At 35.4% G+C, this 17571-nt stretch overlaps 4 non-coding genes and 6 pseudogenes across 4 annotated transcripts; all 10 read left to right on the top strand.

The window, feature by feature from the left end:
• Positions 1 to 910: 910 nt before the first annotated feature.
• Positions 911 to 1157, top strand: LOC136077377 (U2 spliceosomal RNA; annotated as a pseudogene).
• Positions 1158 to 1331: 174 nt separating this feature from the next.
• LOC136077370 (U2 spliceosomal RNA) lies at positions 1332 to 1523 on the top strand. Its single transcript, XR_010637040.1, has one exon. It is a non-coding gene; the product is annotated as a U2 spliceosomal RNA (small nuclear RNA).
• Positions 1524 to 1697: 174 nt separating this feature from the next.
• Positions 1698 to 1889, top strand: LOC136077381 (U2 spliceosomal RNA). The gene has a single exon (XR_010637042.1). It is a non-coding gene; the product is annotated as a U2 spliceosomal RNA (small nuclear RNA).
• A 174-nt stretch (positions 1890 to 2063) lies between these two features.
• Positions 2064 to 2255, top strand: LOC136077390 (U2 spliceosomal RNA). Its single transcript, XR_010637045.1, has one exon. It is a non-coding gene; the product is annotated as a U2 spliceosomal RNA (small nuclear RNA).
• Positions 2256 to 2429: 174 nt separating this feature from the next.
• Positions 2430 to 2631, top strand: LOC136077464 (U2 spliceosomal RNA; annotated as a pseudogene).
• A 3313-nt stretch (positions 2632 to 5944) lies between these two features.
• On the top strand, positions 5945 to 6133 carry LOC136077322 (U2 spliceosomal RNA). Its single transcript, XR_010637020.1, has one exon. It is a non-coding gene; the product is annotated as a U2 spliceosomal RNA (small nuclear RNA).
• A 174-nt stretch (positions 6134 to 6307) lies between these two features.
• Positions 6308 to 6478, top strand: LOC136077458 (U2 spliceosomal RNA; annotated as a pseudogene).
• A 5314-nt stretch (positions 6479 to 11792) lies between these two features.
• LOC136077312 (U2 spliceosomal RNA) lies at positions 11793 to 12003 on the top strand (annotated as a pseudogene).
• A 174-nt stretch (positions 12004 to 12177) lies between these two features.
• On the top strand, positions 12178 to 12402 carry LOC136077442 (U2 spliceosomal RNA; annotated as a pseudogene).
• A 4855-nt stretch (positions 12403 to 17257) lies between these two features.
• LOC136077327 (U2 spliceosomal RNA) lies at positions 17258 to 17511 on the top strand (annotated as a pseudogene).
• The last annotated feature ends 60 nt before the right edge of the window (positions 17512 to 17571 follow it).

Raw genomic sequence — 17571 nt, forward strand, 5'->3', positions numbered from 1 at the left:
AACAATCAAAGAAGTAGAGGAACAACCCGTAGATATGAGTATAGTTCAGAGTATTAGTGAATCACCCGTAGAGTGTTTAGTTTTAAAGTGCGATAAACAAGAGTATACAGAAAAAATTATAAAAGATAATCCTAAAGTAACGAATGAAACTGAAGAAGTATGCACACCAACAAGTACCAAAAAAGTCAAACTATCAATTATTACCGAAACCATCACACATAATCAAAACAGACAAAAATATAACAGTGAAGAAGACGTAGAGGAAGTAGTTAACATACCATCCGAAGAAATAAATTTAGAACAAACGATAGAAAACCATTACTATGATAATAGACACGTAAGAAAAGAAATAGATGTATCCGGAATTGAACTACCAAAAGAATTTGAAACCATGAGTTACCACGATTTATGGTGTTTTAACGCAAACTTCTTTAACGGATTTAACAAAAATAGGTGCAGTGAAGAAGATCTAAAAAGGTATGTTCGATATCGAAGAGCTGAGTACGAAAAAGAAAAACTTGAAAGACGACAGGAATATGAGGAACAAAAATTAGCAAAACGAAAGTTATATGAAGAAGAAAAATTAGCTAGACGGAAGGCAATGGAGGATGCTAAACAGAAACAAAATAAAAATCCAAAAACTTTTATAAATAACCGAGATGAATGGTATTGAAAAATGTCTCAGAAAAACAAAAATAAAAAATAAAAAACCATTGAAATTTACAAAAATAAATTTCTAAAAAACTAAATAAAAATTATAAAACTATACTAAAAACCAAACAAATATCTATACTTATCTAAAAAAATATACATATATATAACTTTATAATAAGTGGCTATGTAGCTATATTAAATACCTTTAATAAGGCAATAAAAAATATTTACATATCCAAACAAATAAAAAATAAACCTATCTTCTAGGATCCTGTGTAAGCCTGATATCAGCTGCAGGTAACCCTAGTCGTTAGAATAAAAAAAAAAAAAAAAAAAAAAAAAAAAAGTATCTGTTCTTATCAGTTTAATATCTGGTACGCCGGCACAGTCCGGCTCATATATTAATCTGATTTTTGGCATTAGGTCATGGGATCATAGGTATACCTTGCCCTGACCACGGGTTGCCTCGGCTTTGCACTACTGCTGAGCGCGGCCCAGATTGGAAAAAAGAAAATATCTTCACTTTCAGAGTGTCTAACATCGCTAATGGTCTCAGCTGCTGCTGCTAATGATGCTGCTGATGATGACGACGACGAAAATGATTAGACGTTCTAATTCAAACCACAAGTACATTGTTGAAGACGGCGTCAGTCCGACTATGTCTGCAGTGTTCAGTTATCGCTTCTCGGCCTAATGGCTAAGATCAAGTGTAGTATCTGTTCTTATCAGTTTAATATCTGGTACGCCGGCACAGTCCGGCTCATATATTAATCTGATTTTTGGCATTAGGTCATGGGATCATAGGTTTACCTTGCCCTGACCACGGGTTGCCTCGGCTTTGCACTACTGCTGAGCGCGGCCCAGATTGGAAAAAAGAAAATATCTTCACTTTCAGAGTGTCTAACATCGCTAATGGTCTCAGCTGCTGCTGCTGATGATGCTGCTGATGATGACGACGACGAAAATGATTAGACGTTCTAATTCAAACCACAAGTACATTGTTGAAGACGGCGTCAGTCCGACTATGTCTGCAGTGTTCAGTTATCGCTTCTCGGCCTAATGGCTAAGATCAAGTGTAGTATCTGTTCTTATCAGTTTAATATCTGGTACGCCGGCACAGTCCGGCTCATATATTAATCTGATTTTTGGCATTAGGTCATGGGATCATAGGTTTACCTTGCCCTGACCACGGGTTGCCTCGGCTTTGCACTACTGCTGAGCGCGGCCCAGATTGGAAAAAAGAAAATATCTTCACTTTCAGAGTGTCTAACATCGCTAATGGTCTCAGCTGCTGCTGCTGATGATGCTGCTGATGATGACGACGACGAAAATGATTAGACGTTCTAATTCAAACCACAAGTACATTGTTGAAGACGGCGTCAGTCCGACTATGTCTGCAGTGTTCAGTTATCGCTTCTCGGCCTAATGGCTAAGATCAAGTGTAGTATCTGTTCTTATCAGTTTAATATCTGGTACGCCGGCACAGTCCGGCTCATATATTAATCTGATTTTTGGCATTAGGTCATGGGATCATAGGTTTACCTTGCCCTGACCACGGGTTGCCTCGGCTTTGCACTACTGCTGAGCGCGGCCCAGATTGGAAAAAAGAAAATATCTTCACTTTCAGAGTGTCTAACATCGCTAATGGTCTCAGCTGCTGCTGCTGATGATGCTGCTGATGATGACGACGACGAAAATGATTAGACGTTCTAATTCAAACCACAAGTACATTGTTGAAGACGGCGTCAGTCCGACTATGTCTGCAGTGTTCAGTTATCGCTTCTCGGCCTAATGGCTAAGATCAAGTGTAGTATCTGTTCTTATCTCTCGTGACAAAAATGGAAGGATCCTAGCAGCTAACGTCAAACTTAACAAACTGTATATAAGGATAATAAATATTTACGGACCTAACGAGCCTCAGGAAAAAGAATTCTTCTTCGGCTCATTAAATAAACATGTCCGAAACTCTAACTTTCTTTTTCTCGTTGGAGACTTTAACATGGTTGAAAACCCATCCCTTGATAGAGATGGAGGAGACCAGCTAAATAAAAACAATACCCTAGGGAAAGTTAATCTAAACAATTTTACTGAAAACCACAACTTAATAGATCTAATTCGTAAAACAAACCCTATAAAAAAAGAGTACACATTTGAAAAGAAAGATAAGTCCTATAGGAGTCGTATTGATCGAATCTATAGTTCAGTAAACAAGAAAACACAAATAAAAATTAGTATTATTGACCCGAAACTAAGTGACCATCGAGCTTTGCTTTGCCAATACCCTGCGGAAACATATAATGAAAAAGGTCCAGGTTACTGGCATCTAAACACAACTTTACTAACAGATAGCCAGTTTAAGGAGAACCTTAAACTTGATTTTGAAAAATTTAAAGAAGAAAAACATCTATATGAGAATAGTAACCAATGGTGGGACATAGTGAAACATCAAATTAAATCCGTAGCAATTGGCATCTCATCCATAAAACAAAAAGAAAAATATCGAAAAAAATTTTACCTTGAAAGAATGATTGAGTCTGAAAAACAAAACCTAAACCCAAACAAAGAAAAAATTAAACAACTTAAAACTGAACTGAAAGAGCTCTCTTTTCACTATGGTATATTTATAAGAACAAAGCAAACAATAATTGAAGATAATGAAAAACCGTCTAGAATTCTATTTCATTTGGAAAGAAACAATCAAATTAAAAAAACAATTACAGAAATCAAAAATGATGACCACTTATACACCGATACTGAAAATATTCTTAAGTTAACAAGAAAATACTATAAAACCCTATTTAAAAAACAAGAACTCTGCATAAAAAAACAAAAATCTTTCCTGTCATGCATTAACAACCCCTTAACTAAAGAGCAAAACGCTTATCTGAACATCGACTTCAGCAAAGAAGAGCTTCTAAATGCAGCATTATCTCTAAAAAAAGGAAAAACCCCCGGTATAGATGGACTTCCTGTAGAGTTGTACCAAGAGTACTGGGACATCTATGGGGAAGAATTCACTCAACTTGCAAACAAAAATATTTTCGAAACAAGTGATGGACTTTCCTGGTCACAAAGATCAGCTCTAATATGCCTCTTACCAAAAGGTGGAGATCTATCAGATTTAAAGAACTGGCGTCCAATATCTTTGCTATGTAGTGATTACAAAATTATCACCAAAGCCTTAGCCATAAGATTATCAAAAGTTCTGAACACTATTCTTGGCACCTCACAAACATGCTCCGTTCCTGGCCGGAATATATTCTCTAACATATTTCTGGTCAGAGACCTTATTCAATACACAAATGATAAAAACATCAAAAGCTAAATTCTTACAATAGATCAAGAAAAAGCTTTTGATAAAATTGATCGAAACTTTCTAATACAAGTTTTAGAAAAATATAATTTAGGAAAAAAATTCACAAATGCAATAAAACAAACGCTAAAAAATAACCAATCGTTAATATATAACAACGGGTTCATGAGTAAACCATTCCCAATCAATAAAGGTGTCAGGCAGGGTGATCCAATATCCTTAATGCTGTACTGCATGGCTGTCGAACCTTTAGCAATTCGATTAAGAAACAATCAAAAAATAGATGGTATTCCACTGCCTGGTACTAAATTCAAACTAAAAGTTATGCAATACGCTGATGATACCACAATGTTCATGAGTAGCTCGAATTCAGTAATTGAAGCTTTCAAAACACTAGATCAATTCCAGGAAGCTTCCGGATCTAATATAAATAAAACTAAAACCAAAGCACTGGCACTAGGAGGCTTCAATTACTTAGAATACGAAAACACAACTACTGCTTTAATGCAAACCAACTTTAACATTAATTGGTCGAATTTGTATGGTATAAAAATATTAGGTATACACTTCCATACTGACCTTGCATATACGGCCAACATAAATTGGAATATGGCCTTTGAAAATTTTCAAAAAAAAGCAAAATCCTTTAAATACCGCAATGTTTCCCTCAGATGCAAAGCAATATTCCTAAACACGCTAGCTCTGTCTAAAATTTGGTTCGTTGCAAATGTTTTTCCGACAAATATAATAACACTTAAACAAATAAAAAAAACAATATCAGCTTATATTTGGCAGAGTGAACACGCCGAACCAATTAAAAGAGACATCCTTAATTTACCAACAGATATTGGTGGACTTGGAATTCTAGACACAGAAAGGCAATGTCTAGCCCTGAGAATGAAGCACGCTTTAAACATGAAAGAATGTCAAAATCCACACGAACTCTACTACATACAAAATTACTTCTTAGCATACTCTTTTACTAAATTTGCCAAACTATATTATCCCCAATGGTTATTCCTAACAGAAAACAAATTTCCGAAATCCCTACAAGACCCACCATTCTACTATAAAGATATTATAGACACCTTTAAACTATCAAACGAAATATTTAAAATCAACAAAATAACATCAAAAAATCTATATATCCACTTGCTGAAAGCAGAAGATAACCCAAGCATCAAAAAAGTACAAATAAAATGGGAAGTTAAACTTCAAAGGAACCTACCTTGGAAAAAAATATGGCTACAAAACTTTAAATCATATGCACAAGGCCCGTGCAAAAACACACTTTGGAGAATTCTGACAGACTCGTTACCAACTTTTGAAAAAATAAAAAAGTGGAACAAAAATCGAGGACGAGGAAACACAGCCTGTAAAGTTTGTGGTAAAAATGAGGACACATTGCACCCCTTCATTTCATGTAAGATCGCAAGAAGTGTGTGGCTAGCTTTCAAAAACATTTACGAAAAACTTATCCCAGAACAAAAGTTTAACACAGTTCATACAGTTTTTCTAATAAACACAGAAAACCTACCAAAAAACAACTTTACAGCAAAAATTGTAACAACACTAACAAATATAATCACAACGGAGCTATGGAGAGCTAGAAACAAAAATGTAAAAGAAAAAAAAAACACAACATCAAAAACAATAATAGCAAAAATTAAAAACGAAATTAAATATTTATGGGAAATCAAATACAATAAATATGTCAAAATTAAACAAATCAACATATTCAATGACACATTCTGTATGAATAATGCAATAAGCAATATAAATAATAACTCTCTGGTCTTCACCATTTAGATAAATAAAAACTCTACAAATGTAAACATATAAATAAATAAAGTTTCTTACACCATCTTAATAAATGAAAGTACAACTAATGTCACATCAAATAGTTACATTATATACATCCTATAGAATGTATTCACAATTTAATAAAAAATAAAACTTAACAAGCGACATAACAAAATAATTAAAAAAAAAAAAAAAAAAAAAAAAAAGTATCTGTTCTTATCAGTTTAATATCTGGTACGCCGGCACAGTCCGGCTCATATATTAATCTGATTTTTGGCATTAGGTCATGGGATCATAGGTTTACCTTGCCCTGACCACGGGTTGCCTCGGCTTTGCACTACTGCTGAGCGCGGCCCAGATTGGAAAAAAGAAAATATCTTCACTTTCAGAGTGTCTAACATCGCTAATGGTCTCAGCTGCTGCTGCTGATGATGCTGCTGATGATGACGACGACGAAAATGATTAGACGTTCTAATTCAAACCACAAGTACATTGTTGAAGACGGCGTCAGTCCGACTATGTCTGCAGTGTTCAGTTATCGCTTCTCGGCCTAATGGCTAAGATCAAGTGTAGTATCTGTTCTTGATTTTGGCCGAGGCAGCGATTTTTAAAGTGAATATAGTGATTTGGTTGTTTTTTTTTAATATAGATATTAGTTTTTGATTGGTTTTACTGGATGATGACGTCACCGGAACAAGTCAAGGATTTATTAGAGAAAATGGAAGTAGTACATGCTGGTGTTGTACCGTTTCACGACGAATTCGAGCCGAGCTACAGCACCGATGAGGATGAAGATGACGCGGACCAGCAGGACCACCGAAAAATAAGGGACGCGGAAGCCCTACCCGAAATTCCGAAAAAATCGTACGCAAGCGTAACTACCCAAAGTATTAGTAACACCTTTAAAAAGCAATTATCGAGAACCCTTCTTACCGTAATTGGAAAACGAATATCTTCCTACGATGTGTTAGTGGCATTAGAGGAAGCAAACCTGGATGACCACCTTGAAGGTTTTCAGTTTATCCGTAACAACAGGGTTATGGAAATTGTGATGAAAACCGACCAAGCGAGAAACTTCCTACTTGAGAAGGGACTCACTATTGGCGGCACTCATTACTTGTTCCAAAAGTCTAACCCCGAAAGAGAACCGAGCACACTAATGCATGTTTCTGTGTTCGGACTCCCAATTGAGAGTAAAGAACTCAAAGTCGGGAATATTTTCGAACAGTTGGGCTATGGACGGCATGTTTTGACCAAACCTGTCATGAGAACGACGCTGAAGGGAAAACTTTACTTCACCGGAATTCTCGTGGCAGTCATGGAGAACATGCCGAAACCAATGCCCACCAGCATGGAAGTTATGGGGTACAAGATAAGACTGCTCCATAACGGACAAGAAAGGAACGTACAACGAAAGGAAACACCAAAGGCGCAACATCCCGAAACACCATCTACTTTGACGGAAGCCAAGAAAGACACTGCAGCACCGTCTCCACCACCACCACAAGTCGAAACTTTAATGGAAATTCCCCAAACAACTGCTCCTCCGAATAATGTTGAACCAACACCACCAACCCCATCAACAAGTACACTCCAAATAAACCCACAAGAACCAAAGAAGAAACCCGAAGAAACTAACCAAACAAACGAAGACCCCGACGATATGCAGAGCACCCATGACTCTGACGACTCCACGGTTTTAAACGATAACAAAGAACCCTTCATAACAAAAAAAAACAAAACTAAAAACAAAAAGCGAAAAACACATAAAACAGCCGAAAACGAGGAACAAACGAAGCGAGTTAATAAAGAAAAAGATGGTACCTTGGGATCAGGGTAATTTATTCTTTTGTTATTTACTATTTTTTTCTTTACTTTATTGATATGCGCGCGTTTGAAAACCTAATTCATGTCTTTTGAAAACTTTTTTAACTTCAAATTTGAATTTAAATGTTTTTTTTTTTGCTGTTTTAAAAAAAAATGTACGTAAGAATTCTCACGCTAAATGTAAATGGTCTCCAAACTGAGACCAAAAGCAACAAAATTTTTCGATTTCTAAATAATTCGGACTATGACGTAATATGCTTACAAGAAACGCATAGTTCCGAACAAAATCATTTGAAATGGTCGAATGAATGGAAACACCAAACTCAAGGAAGTTCTCTTTGGAATAATGGGAACCAAAAAGAGCGCGGTGTGGCCATTTTAACCAAAAAAGAAATTATTTTTAACGAAATTACACAAGATGAAAACGGGAGAATTCTTGCTACAAATTTAAAACTGAAAAATTTTGTAATCAGAATAATTAATTTATTCGGACCCAATGATCCGCAACAAAAGGAAAATTTTTTTAAACAAATTGGAAAACACGCGCGTGGATCCGATTATATGATCCTAACGGGAGACTTCAACATGGTTGAAAACCCACAACTAGACAGGGAAGGGGGTGACCTATTTAATAAAAACAACACTCCAGGTAAAGCCAAATTGAATTTTTTTTGCGAAAAATTCGATTTGGTTGATATATACAGGAAAATTAACCCAAATAAAATTGAATATACATACGAAAAATTAGATCAAAGTTTCAAAAGTAGAATTGACAGAATTTATGTACCTTTGACAATCTCAAGTGACAGCGAATGCGCGATTATAGAAAACAAAATCAGTGACCACAAAGCCTTCGGCTGCACTCTTAAACTTGAAAAAATAAAAGAGAGAGGCCCGGGCTACTGGCACTTGAATGTTAGTCTCTTAAGCGACCGCGTTTTCAAAGAAAAATTAAAAAAAGATTTTGAAGAAGAAAAAACAAAAAAATTATATTACTCTAATAGCAATCAATGGTGGGACATCACAAAGTCCCGCATAAAGTCGATTGCTATAGAAGCGTCAAAAGCGAAAAAGCGCCAACTAAAAAGTAAACAAATAAATTTGCGACAAAAAATTGACGAGGAAAATCAAAAACAGGAGAGAGACTTGGAAACACTTGAAGACCTAAAATCTGAGCTTCAAGAACTCCTTTGCGACGGGGGCGTGTTCGTGAGGACGAAACAAACTCTCGCAGAGGAAGGCGAAAAACCTTCCAAGGCTCTCTTCTAAATGGAAAAAAACAACCAAAAAAAAAAGATTATAAGAGAAATAAAAGACGGTGACACCGTTCACACGGACACCGTCAAAATACTAAAAACAATTAGAAAATTTTATAAAAACCTTTACAAAACAAAACCTCTCAATAAAGAAAAGCAAAATACATTTTTGGCAAACATTAAAACATCCCTTACGGACGACCAAAATGCTTTTTTAAACATTCCCTTTAGCAGCGAGGAGCTTTACAACGCTGCCATGTCCCTAAACAAAGGCAAAACACCAGGAATAGACGGCCTCCCGGCAGAGTTCTATCAAGAATGCTGGGATATTTACGGAGAAGAACTTACCGATCTCATGAACGGTAATGTCTTCGATGTAAATAACGAGCTGTCGTGGTCGCAGAGAACGGCGCTGATTAGTCTCCTTCCAAAAGAGGGTGATCTGACGGCGCTGCAAAACTGGAGACCAATATCCCTGCTGTGCGCGGATTACAAAATAATCACTAAAGCCCTCGCCTTGAGGTTGTCAAAGGTACTTGATAAAATTCTCGGACCGTCTCAAACGTGCTCGGTACCGGAAAGGAATATCTTCTCCAATCTTTTCCTGGTCAGAGACCTAATACAGTACACTAACGAAAAGAACATAGATAGTGTACTGATTACAATCGACCAGGAAAAAGCATTTGACAAAATTGATAGAAATTTTCTTTTTAAAACTTTGGAAAAATTTAACCTGGGCAAAAATTTTATAACAGCAATAACGCAAACCATGAAAAACTCCCATTCAATTATAATAAACAACGGCTATTTGAGTAAGCCCTTCAGTATCAGCAGAGGAGTTCGCCAAGGCGATCCCATCTCCCTCATGCTATACTGCCTGGCAGTGGAATCGCTGGCCCTAGACATCAGAAACAATCCTGATGTGGACGGCATTCCTCTGCCGGGAACAAAAAATAAACTAAAAGTAATGCAATACGCTGATGACACCACTATTTTCCTGAGGAACCCGAAGTCCATCGAATGCGTTTTTAAAACGCTAGATGACTTCGAGGAAGCCTCGGGATCAAATATTAATAAAAACAAGACCAAGGCTCTGGCGTTAGGCGGATTCAATTACATACACTATGAAAACATGGCCAGAGTGTTAAATCAAAAGCTATTTAACATAACCTGGTGCAACGCATCAGGTATCAAAGTATTAGGAATAACATTCCACACTGACCTTGCTTTTACCGCAAGCATTAATTGGCAGAAAGCCGTTGAGAGCTTTAAAAAGAAAATCAAAAGCTTTAGATACCGGAACATATCTTAAAGATGCAAGGGTGTTTTTGTAAACACTCTTGCACTCTCCAAGGTATGGTTCGTGGCCAACGGCTTCCCAATTAATGAAACCACCGCCAAAAGGATTAAAAAAGAAATATCAGCGTACCTTTGGCAAAGCGAATACGCGCAACCCATCAAAAGCGACATTTTAAATTTACCAATTGATAAAGGAGGACTAGGCATCCTTGACACTAAAATGCAATGCCTAGCCCTGCGAACAAAACACTTATTCAAAATTAAAGAACAAGAAAACTGCCACGAGACTTGTTTCATCCAAAAATACTATCTGGCGCATCATCTGGCGAAACACGCGCGAATCAAATGCCCACTATGGTTGTTCCTCACGAGTAACAACTTCCCAAAAGCAATAGGCGAAATTCCTTTTTACTATAAAGACGTGATTGAAACAATTAAAGCGAACAAGCAAATCTTTGAAATTAAATGTAAAAGCGCCAAAAATTTTCGCGCGCATCTCGCTAAAGCAAATGAAAACCCAAACTTGCTGAAAATCCAAACTGCATGGGATACAAAACTTCAAAAAGCTCTTCCATGGAAAAAAATATGGGAACGAAGTTTCGTGTCCTATGCCAGTGGCCCTAATAAAAACACCCTCTGGAGAGCACTAACGAACTCACTCCCAACTTTGGAAAAGTTTTAGAGTTGGAGGAAAAACAGAGGGCGCGGTAACGCAAACTGTAAAACATGCGGATCACTCGAAAACACACTTCACCCTTTTATCCACTGCAAGAAAGCTCGATCAGTGTGGAAGGCTTTCAAAAACACCTATGAAAAACTAATTCCTCAAGAAAATTTTAACATTGTTCGGGCTGTCTTTCAAACAAATACGGAACATTTGCCAAAGAAAGACAACACCGCAAAAATTGCAACCACTCTTGCCCACGTAATAACTTCACGGTTATGGTGGGCAAGAAACATGAAGGTTAAAGAGAACAAAGTTATACCCTCTGCAAGAATTGTAGAGGGTATAAAAGCCGAAATTAAAGCTATATGGAAAACAATGTACAACAAACACCTAAGAGAAAATAATGTGGAAAAATTCCACGAAATATTTTCAATAAACGGTGCCATCAGCGAAAATAATAACGGAAATTTAAATTTCTTGTTATAGAAAAAGGGTTTTCAACCATGTTTTAAATAAGTATATTTATTTTTTTTTGTTACGAAAAAGCATGTCCCCAGCAGCCCCTGTGGGTGCGACGGACATGCGTATATTTTATAAATGCGAGGCTTAATGGCCAGCACAATATATTTTAAACCTCACGGAAAAATCACGAACATGTCCTGCAAAGCCCGGTGGCAATGATGGATGTGTGTATTTTTTATAACAGCCTGGGGTAATAGCCAGGCATATATATTTTAAACTCGGAAATATTTTATTCTTTAAAATTTCTTTAAAAAACCTGTTGTGGTTTAATTTCGATTTTTTTTCGTTTTTCGACTTTTCGATTTTCGTTTTGTTTCCTATAGCCACAATAGTTTTAAATAAAAATAAAAAATTAAAAACAGAAGCAAAATACTGTCTTAGAAAAGCAAAGGAAAAATAAATAATATTGAAAAAATCTCCCCCCCTCATTGTATATTGTCCCCTGTTGTAAATATTTATTAATGAAATATATGTAATTATGTTAAAAAAAAAAAAAAAAAAAAAAGTATCTGTTCTTATCAGTTTAATATCTGGTACGCCGGCACAGTCCGGCTCATATATTAATCTGATTTTTGGCATTAGGTCATGGGATCATAGGTTTACCTTGCCCTGACCACGGGTTGCCTCGGCTTTGCACCACTGCTGAGCGCGGCCCAGATTGGAAAAAAGAAAATATCTTCACTTTCAGAGTGTCTAACATCGCTAATGGTCTCAGCTGCTGCTGCTGATGATGCTGCTGATGATGACGACGACGAAAATGATTAGACGTTCTAATTCAAACCACAAGTACATTGTTGAAGACGGCGTCAGTCCGACTATGTCTGCAGTGTTCAGTTATCGCTTCTCGGCCTAATGGCTAAGATCAAGTGTAGTATCTGTTCTTATCGCTTCTCGGCCTAATGGCTAAGATCCTCTGGTGTTAGTTTGAGACAGCGACTATAATAAAAGGTCTATTGGCCTTATATATAGTACTAGTATAGCTTAATATAGTTTTGTATAGTTACGGTGCCCTATCCACGGGTTGCTTACTCCTAATAAGTAATAGGTTCACTCGACGTCATTATTAGTTGTAAGTGATAATAGATTTAATAAAATCCACTTTTGATATGGAAAATATTATAAATAATAACATAATGGAAATACGCAGGGAACAAACTTCTGCATCTAAAAGCTACGCCCAAGTAGCTACAGGAGAAAGTAATGTTAATTTAAAACCATTAAAAAATACCTTACTTTGCTCATTAAATACTACAGCCAATGTAGAAGATATACTTGCTGCTCTGGAAGAGCAAGACTTAGATGTTGACCTTTTTGGTCTTCAAGTTATTAGAGGAGGAAAGATGGTAGAAATTGTCATGAAGGATGACAAGTCGAAAAATACTCTTCTTGAAAAGGGGTTAAACATTAAAGGGGAACACTATCGCCTTTTTAATTCAAAACCAAACCGAACACCTAGAACGCCAACAACCCAAAGAAGAACGGTCTCGATCTTCGGTCTTCCACTTGAGTGTGTAGAGATTGGTGCAGGCGAAGAATTAGAAAACTGTGGATATGGTAAACACATATCTACAAGAACTCTAATGAAAAAAACTCAAAAAAACAAAATTGAATATTACTCTGGTATTCTACTTGTAGTATTGGAAAATATGCCTAAGCCAATACCAACCCACATAACCTTAAAAGGGTATAAAGTTAAAATAATCCACAGCGGTCAAGAAGGGTATATACCACATAAAAAAAAGAATTCATTTGAAGAAAGTGAATATAAAAAAAAAGATAATACAAATAAAGAAAATTCAACTAATGAAATCCTAAGTACTAATTTTGAAGTAACTAGGATCGAAAAAGATCTAGATGTTGCAGCCACTGAAACTGACGTCCACTTTCAAACCAATGAAATTAAGGTCAATTCAACTAATATAATTGAAACACAAACTATGGAGCAGGATATTGAAAATGAAGTGTATATTCATCAAGAACAAGAAGTAAAACAAAGTATACTATATGAGAACGAATTTATGGGTGAAGAGAATCCATCAGAAGCAATAGATGCAGACACGAACTCATTGCAGGAAGTAGGTACTAATGATAACAATAAAAAGAGAAAAAATAACACTGAGAAAAACAAATACACTGAATCTAAACGATCCAATAAGGAATCACTAAATCTTGAAAAATTTAGTGAAAAACAAAAAAATTAAAAATAAAAATAAAAATATAAAACATAAAACCAAACAAAAATATAAAATTCAAAAATATAATAAAAATAAAAACAAAAACTAAACAAAAAAATAAAAACACTTTAGTTAAAAATGGCTTTAAATATCTACACACTCAATGTAAATGGTCTAAATGACAATTCTAAACGTGTGAAAATAATGAATTGTCTAAAAAATACCGACAGCGATGTTATATGCATACAGGAAACGCATTGTACCCAAGAAAACATGCCTAAATGGGCATTGGAATGGAGCAATATCACAGGTGGTTCGTCTCTGTGGAATAATGGTACAAACAAAGAACGCGGTGTCGCAATACTCACAAAAAATATAATCAATTTCGATCAAGTAAAGCATGATAAAAATGGAAGAATACTATCAACGAACATCAATATAGATAACACCATTATTAGAATAATCAACATATACGGTCCAAATAGCCCATCAGATAAAGAAAATTTTTTTCAATCTATCGAAAAACATGTCAAAGTATCGGACAGCCTGTTTCTTGTAGGAGACTTCAACATGGTCGAAAACCCAACACTAGACAGATTTGGAGGCGACCTCTACAATAAAAATAACACACTTGGATCCATAAACCTTAGAGCAATTATAGAAAAATACAATTTAATAGACTACTATAGAAAACTAAACCCTAAAGGAACTGATTTTACTTATGCAAAAACTGATGGATCCGTCAAAAGTAGGATAGACAGGATATATAGCCAAACAAATGATAGGTCTATCTACAAATATGCAATCATTGAAACCTTCTTGAGCGACCACAAAGCCTTCTGTCTCTATCAAATGGCTAAAAAACCAAATAAAAAAGGACTCGGATACTGGCACTTGAATGTAACCCTCTTAGAGGATGAAATATTTATAAAAAATGTAGTAAATGAATTTGAAAGATTCGTGAAAACAAAACACTCTTACGAAAACTTAAACCAATGGTGGGAAATTTTTAAGTACCAAATTAAAGAAAATGCAATCACTAGGTCCACAGAAATTAACAAAACCAAAAAAGAGTATCAAAAACAACTAGAAAAAAAACTAAAAACCGAAAATGAAAATGAAATAAAAGATATCGAAAAGATAAAATCCATAAAAAATGAAATAAACATGCTTAGTATTAATCGTGGTGTGTTTATAAGAACAAAACAGCAAGTTGTTGAGGAAGGTGAAACCCCATCAAAGGCGCTTTTTTCATTGGAAAAAACTAATCAGAAAAAAAAAACAATCGAGGAAATTAATGAAAACAACACCTTATACAAAGAAACTGCTTGTATTAATAAAGTCATTAGAAAGTACTACAAAACCTTATATAAAGAACATAACCTTGACGAAGCAAAACAAATCAACCTCCTAAATAATATAAAAAATCCCCTTAAAAATTACGAAAATGCCTTCTTAAATACATACCTGACTAAAGAAGAACTGCTTAATGCAGCTAATTCTCTTGCAAAGTCAAAAACACCAGGTATCGATGGTATTCCGGTAGAGTTTTATCAAAGCTTCTGGAATATAATTGGAACCGAATTTACCCATATTGTAAATAAAAACCTCTTTAACGAAAAAGCCGAATTGTCATGGTCACAGAGAACAGCCATAATAAGTCTACTCCCAAAAGAGGGAGATCTAAAACAACTTAAGAACTGGAGACCAATTTCCTTGTTATGTGCTGATTACAAGATCATCACTAAGGCCCTTGCAATTCGGCTATCAAAGGTTCTTGAGAAAATACTAGAACCATCGCAAACCTGCTCTGTTCCTAATCGTACAATCTTTTCAAATATCTTCCTAGCTAGGGATCTAATAGAGTATACCAATCAGAAGAGTAGTAAAAGTTTTATTATATCAATTGACCAAGAGAAGGCATTTGATAAACTTGATCGAAAATTTCTTTTTAAAGTAATTGAGCGTTTTAATTTTGGTTGTATGTTTACAAGAGCCTTAAAACAAACGCTCAAAAATACACAATCCCTTATTATAAACAATGGGCACCTAAGCAAACCCTTCAAAGTTAATAGAGGAGTAAGGCAAGGTGACCCTATATCACTTATGCTTTACTGTATTGCGGCAGAGACCCTGTCTCTATCAATAAAAAAGAATCAAAATATCGATGGAATTCAAATACCTGGAAATAATATTCCTCTCAAAATTTTGCAATATGCAGATGACACAATGATTACTGCACAAAATATCTCATCCATCGATGAAATTTTTAAAGAAATAGCAAACTTTGAACTTGCCACTGGGTCAAACATAAACAAGGCAAAATCAAAAGCTCTGGCACTTGGAGGCTTTGACCATCTGGCATATAAAAACTACATAAATAAAGGATTTTATAAAGATCATGGTATAAACTGGGTCAATCATACCGGCTTAAGAATACTAGGCATAACATTTAATACTGACCTTGCTTATTCAGCAACAATAAATTGGAAAGAAACTATAGCAAAATTAAAAAAAAACACTAGAATCTTTAAATACAGAAACGTATCACTGAGATGCAAAGGAATATTTTTAAATACCCTGGCACTTTCGAAGATATGGTACTTAGCCAACGTTTTCCCACTAAATAAAATCTTTGAAAATAAAATAAAAAAAGAAATCTCGATCTACTTGTGGCAAAGTGAATATGCCGAGCCCATCAAGCGCGAAATTCTTTACCTTCCAACTATAAATGGAGGTTTAGGACTAATTGATCCAGCTAAACAAAGTATCTCACTCAGGATAAAACATCTTCTACAGATGCAACATGTCGAAAACCCTCATGAAAGCCTTTACCTCCAAAAATATTTACTTGCCACCTCGCTACTAAAACTTGCAAACCAAAGTTATAAACAATGGAATTTTTTAATACTAAATAATTATCCTAAAACATTAAACAGTCCTCCCTTCTATTATCGTGATATTGTGGATGTCCTAAAAAAAAATGAACACCTATTCCTACTAAAAAAAAAATCGTCGCGCAACATATATAAGACACTCTTAAATAATGAAAATAATACTTACATAAAAAAAGTACAAACATATTGGGAAGATAAATTGCAAAAACAACTGCCTTGGAGAACCATATGGCTAAGATCTTTTAACTCGTATGCCCAAGGCCCAAGTCAAAATACTCAGTGGAGAATGTTGCAAAATAGTCTCCCCACAATGGAAAAACTACGGCTATGGAGGAAGAATAGAGGACGAGGTAGTTCACTCTGTAGGAGTTGTGGTCTACCAGAAACAACGCTGCATCCCTTTACATCCTGTAAGATAGCGAGGACAGTGTGGAGCAAACTTAAAGTAGTATACAAAACATTGCAACCAACGCAACCATTTAATATAGTCCATACTGTTCTATTAACTGATATCGACGAATTTAATTGGAACAGCATAAAGGCAAAAATAATAACGACCATCACAAATATCACTACTACGGAGCTATGGAGAGCACGAAATATGAAAATAAAAGAAAATAAAACCATAAAACCAAAAACCATAGTTGAAAATATAAAACGAGAACTAAAGTACATATGGGATGTAAAATATAAAAAACATCAAAGATTGAATGACATAAAAAACTTCCATAAAAAATACTCCTTTAACAATGCAATAAGTCAGGCAAACTCTGACAAGTTAGTTTTTAATCTATAAAGCAATAAGATGTGATCTCAACTTCTCGTTTTTTCGATTTCTTCGCATTTCCGCTTTTCGTTTATGTTTTGATCACCAAAGATAAAAATTAAAAAAAAAGTTAAAAAATTAAAAAAAAAAAAAAAAAAAAAAAAAAAAAAAAAAAAGTATCTGTTCTTATCAGTTTAATATCTGGTACGCCGGCACAGTCCGGCTCATATATTAATCTGATTTTTGGCATTAGGTCATGGGATCATAGGTTTACCTTGCCCTGACCACGGGTTGCCTCGGCTTTGCACTACTGCTGAGCGCGGCCCAGATTGGAAAAAAGAAAATATCTTCACTTTCAGAGTGTCTAACATCGCTAATGGTCTCAGCTGCTGC

Source organism: Hydra vulgaris, chromosome 02 (genome assembly GCF_038396675.1).
Source record: "Hydra vulgaris chromosome 02, alternate assembly HydraT2T_AEP".
In the NCBI taxonomy this organism is placed as follows: domain Eukaryota; kingdom Metazoa; phylum Cnidaria; class Hydrozoa; order Anthoathecata; family Hydridae; genus Hydra; species Hydra vulgaris.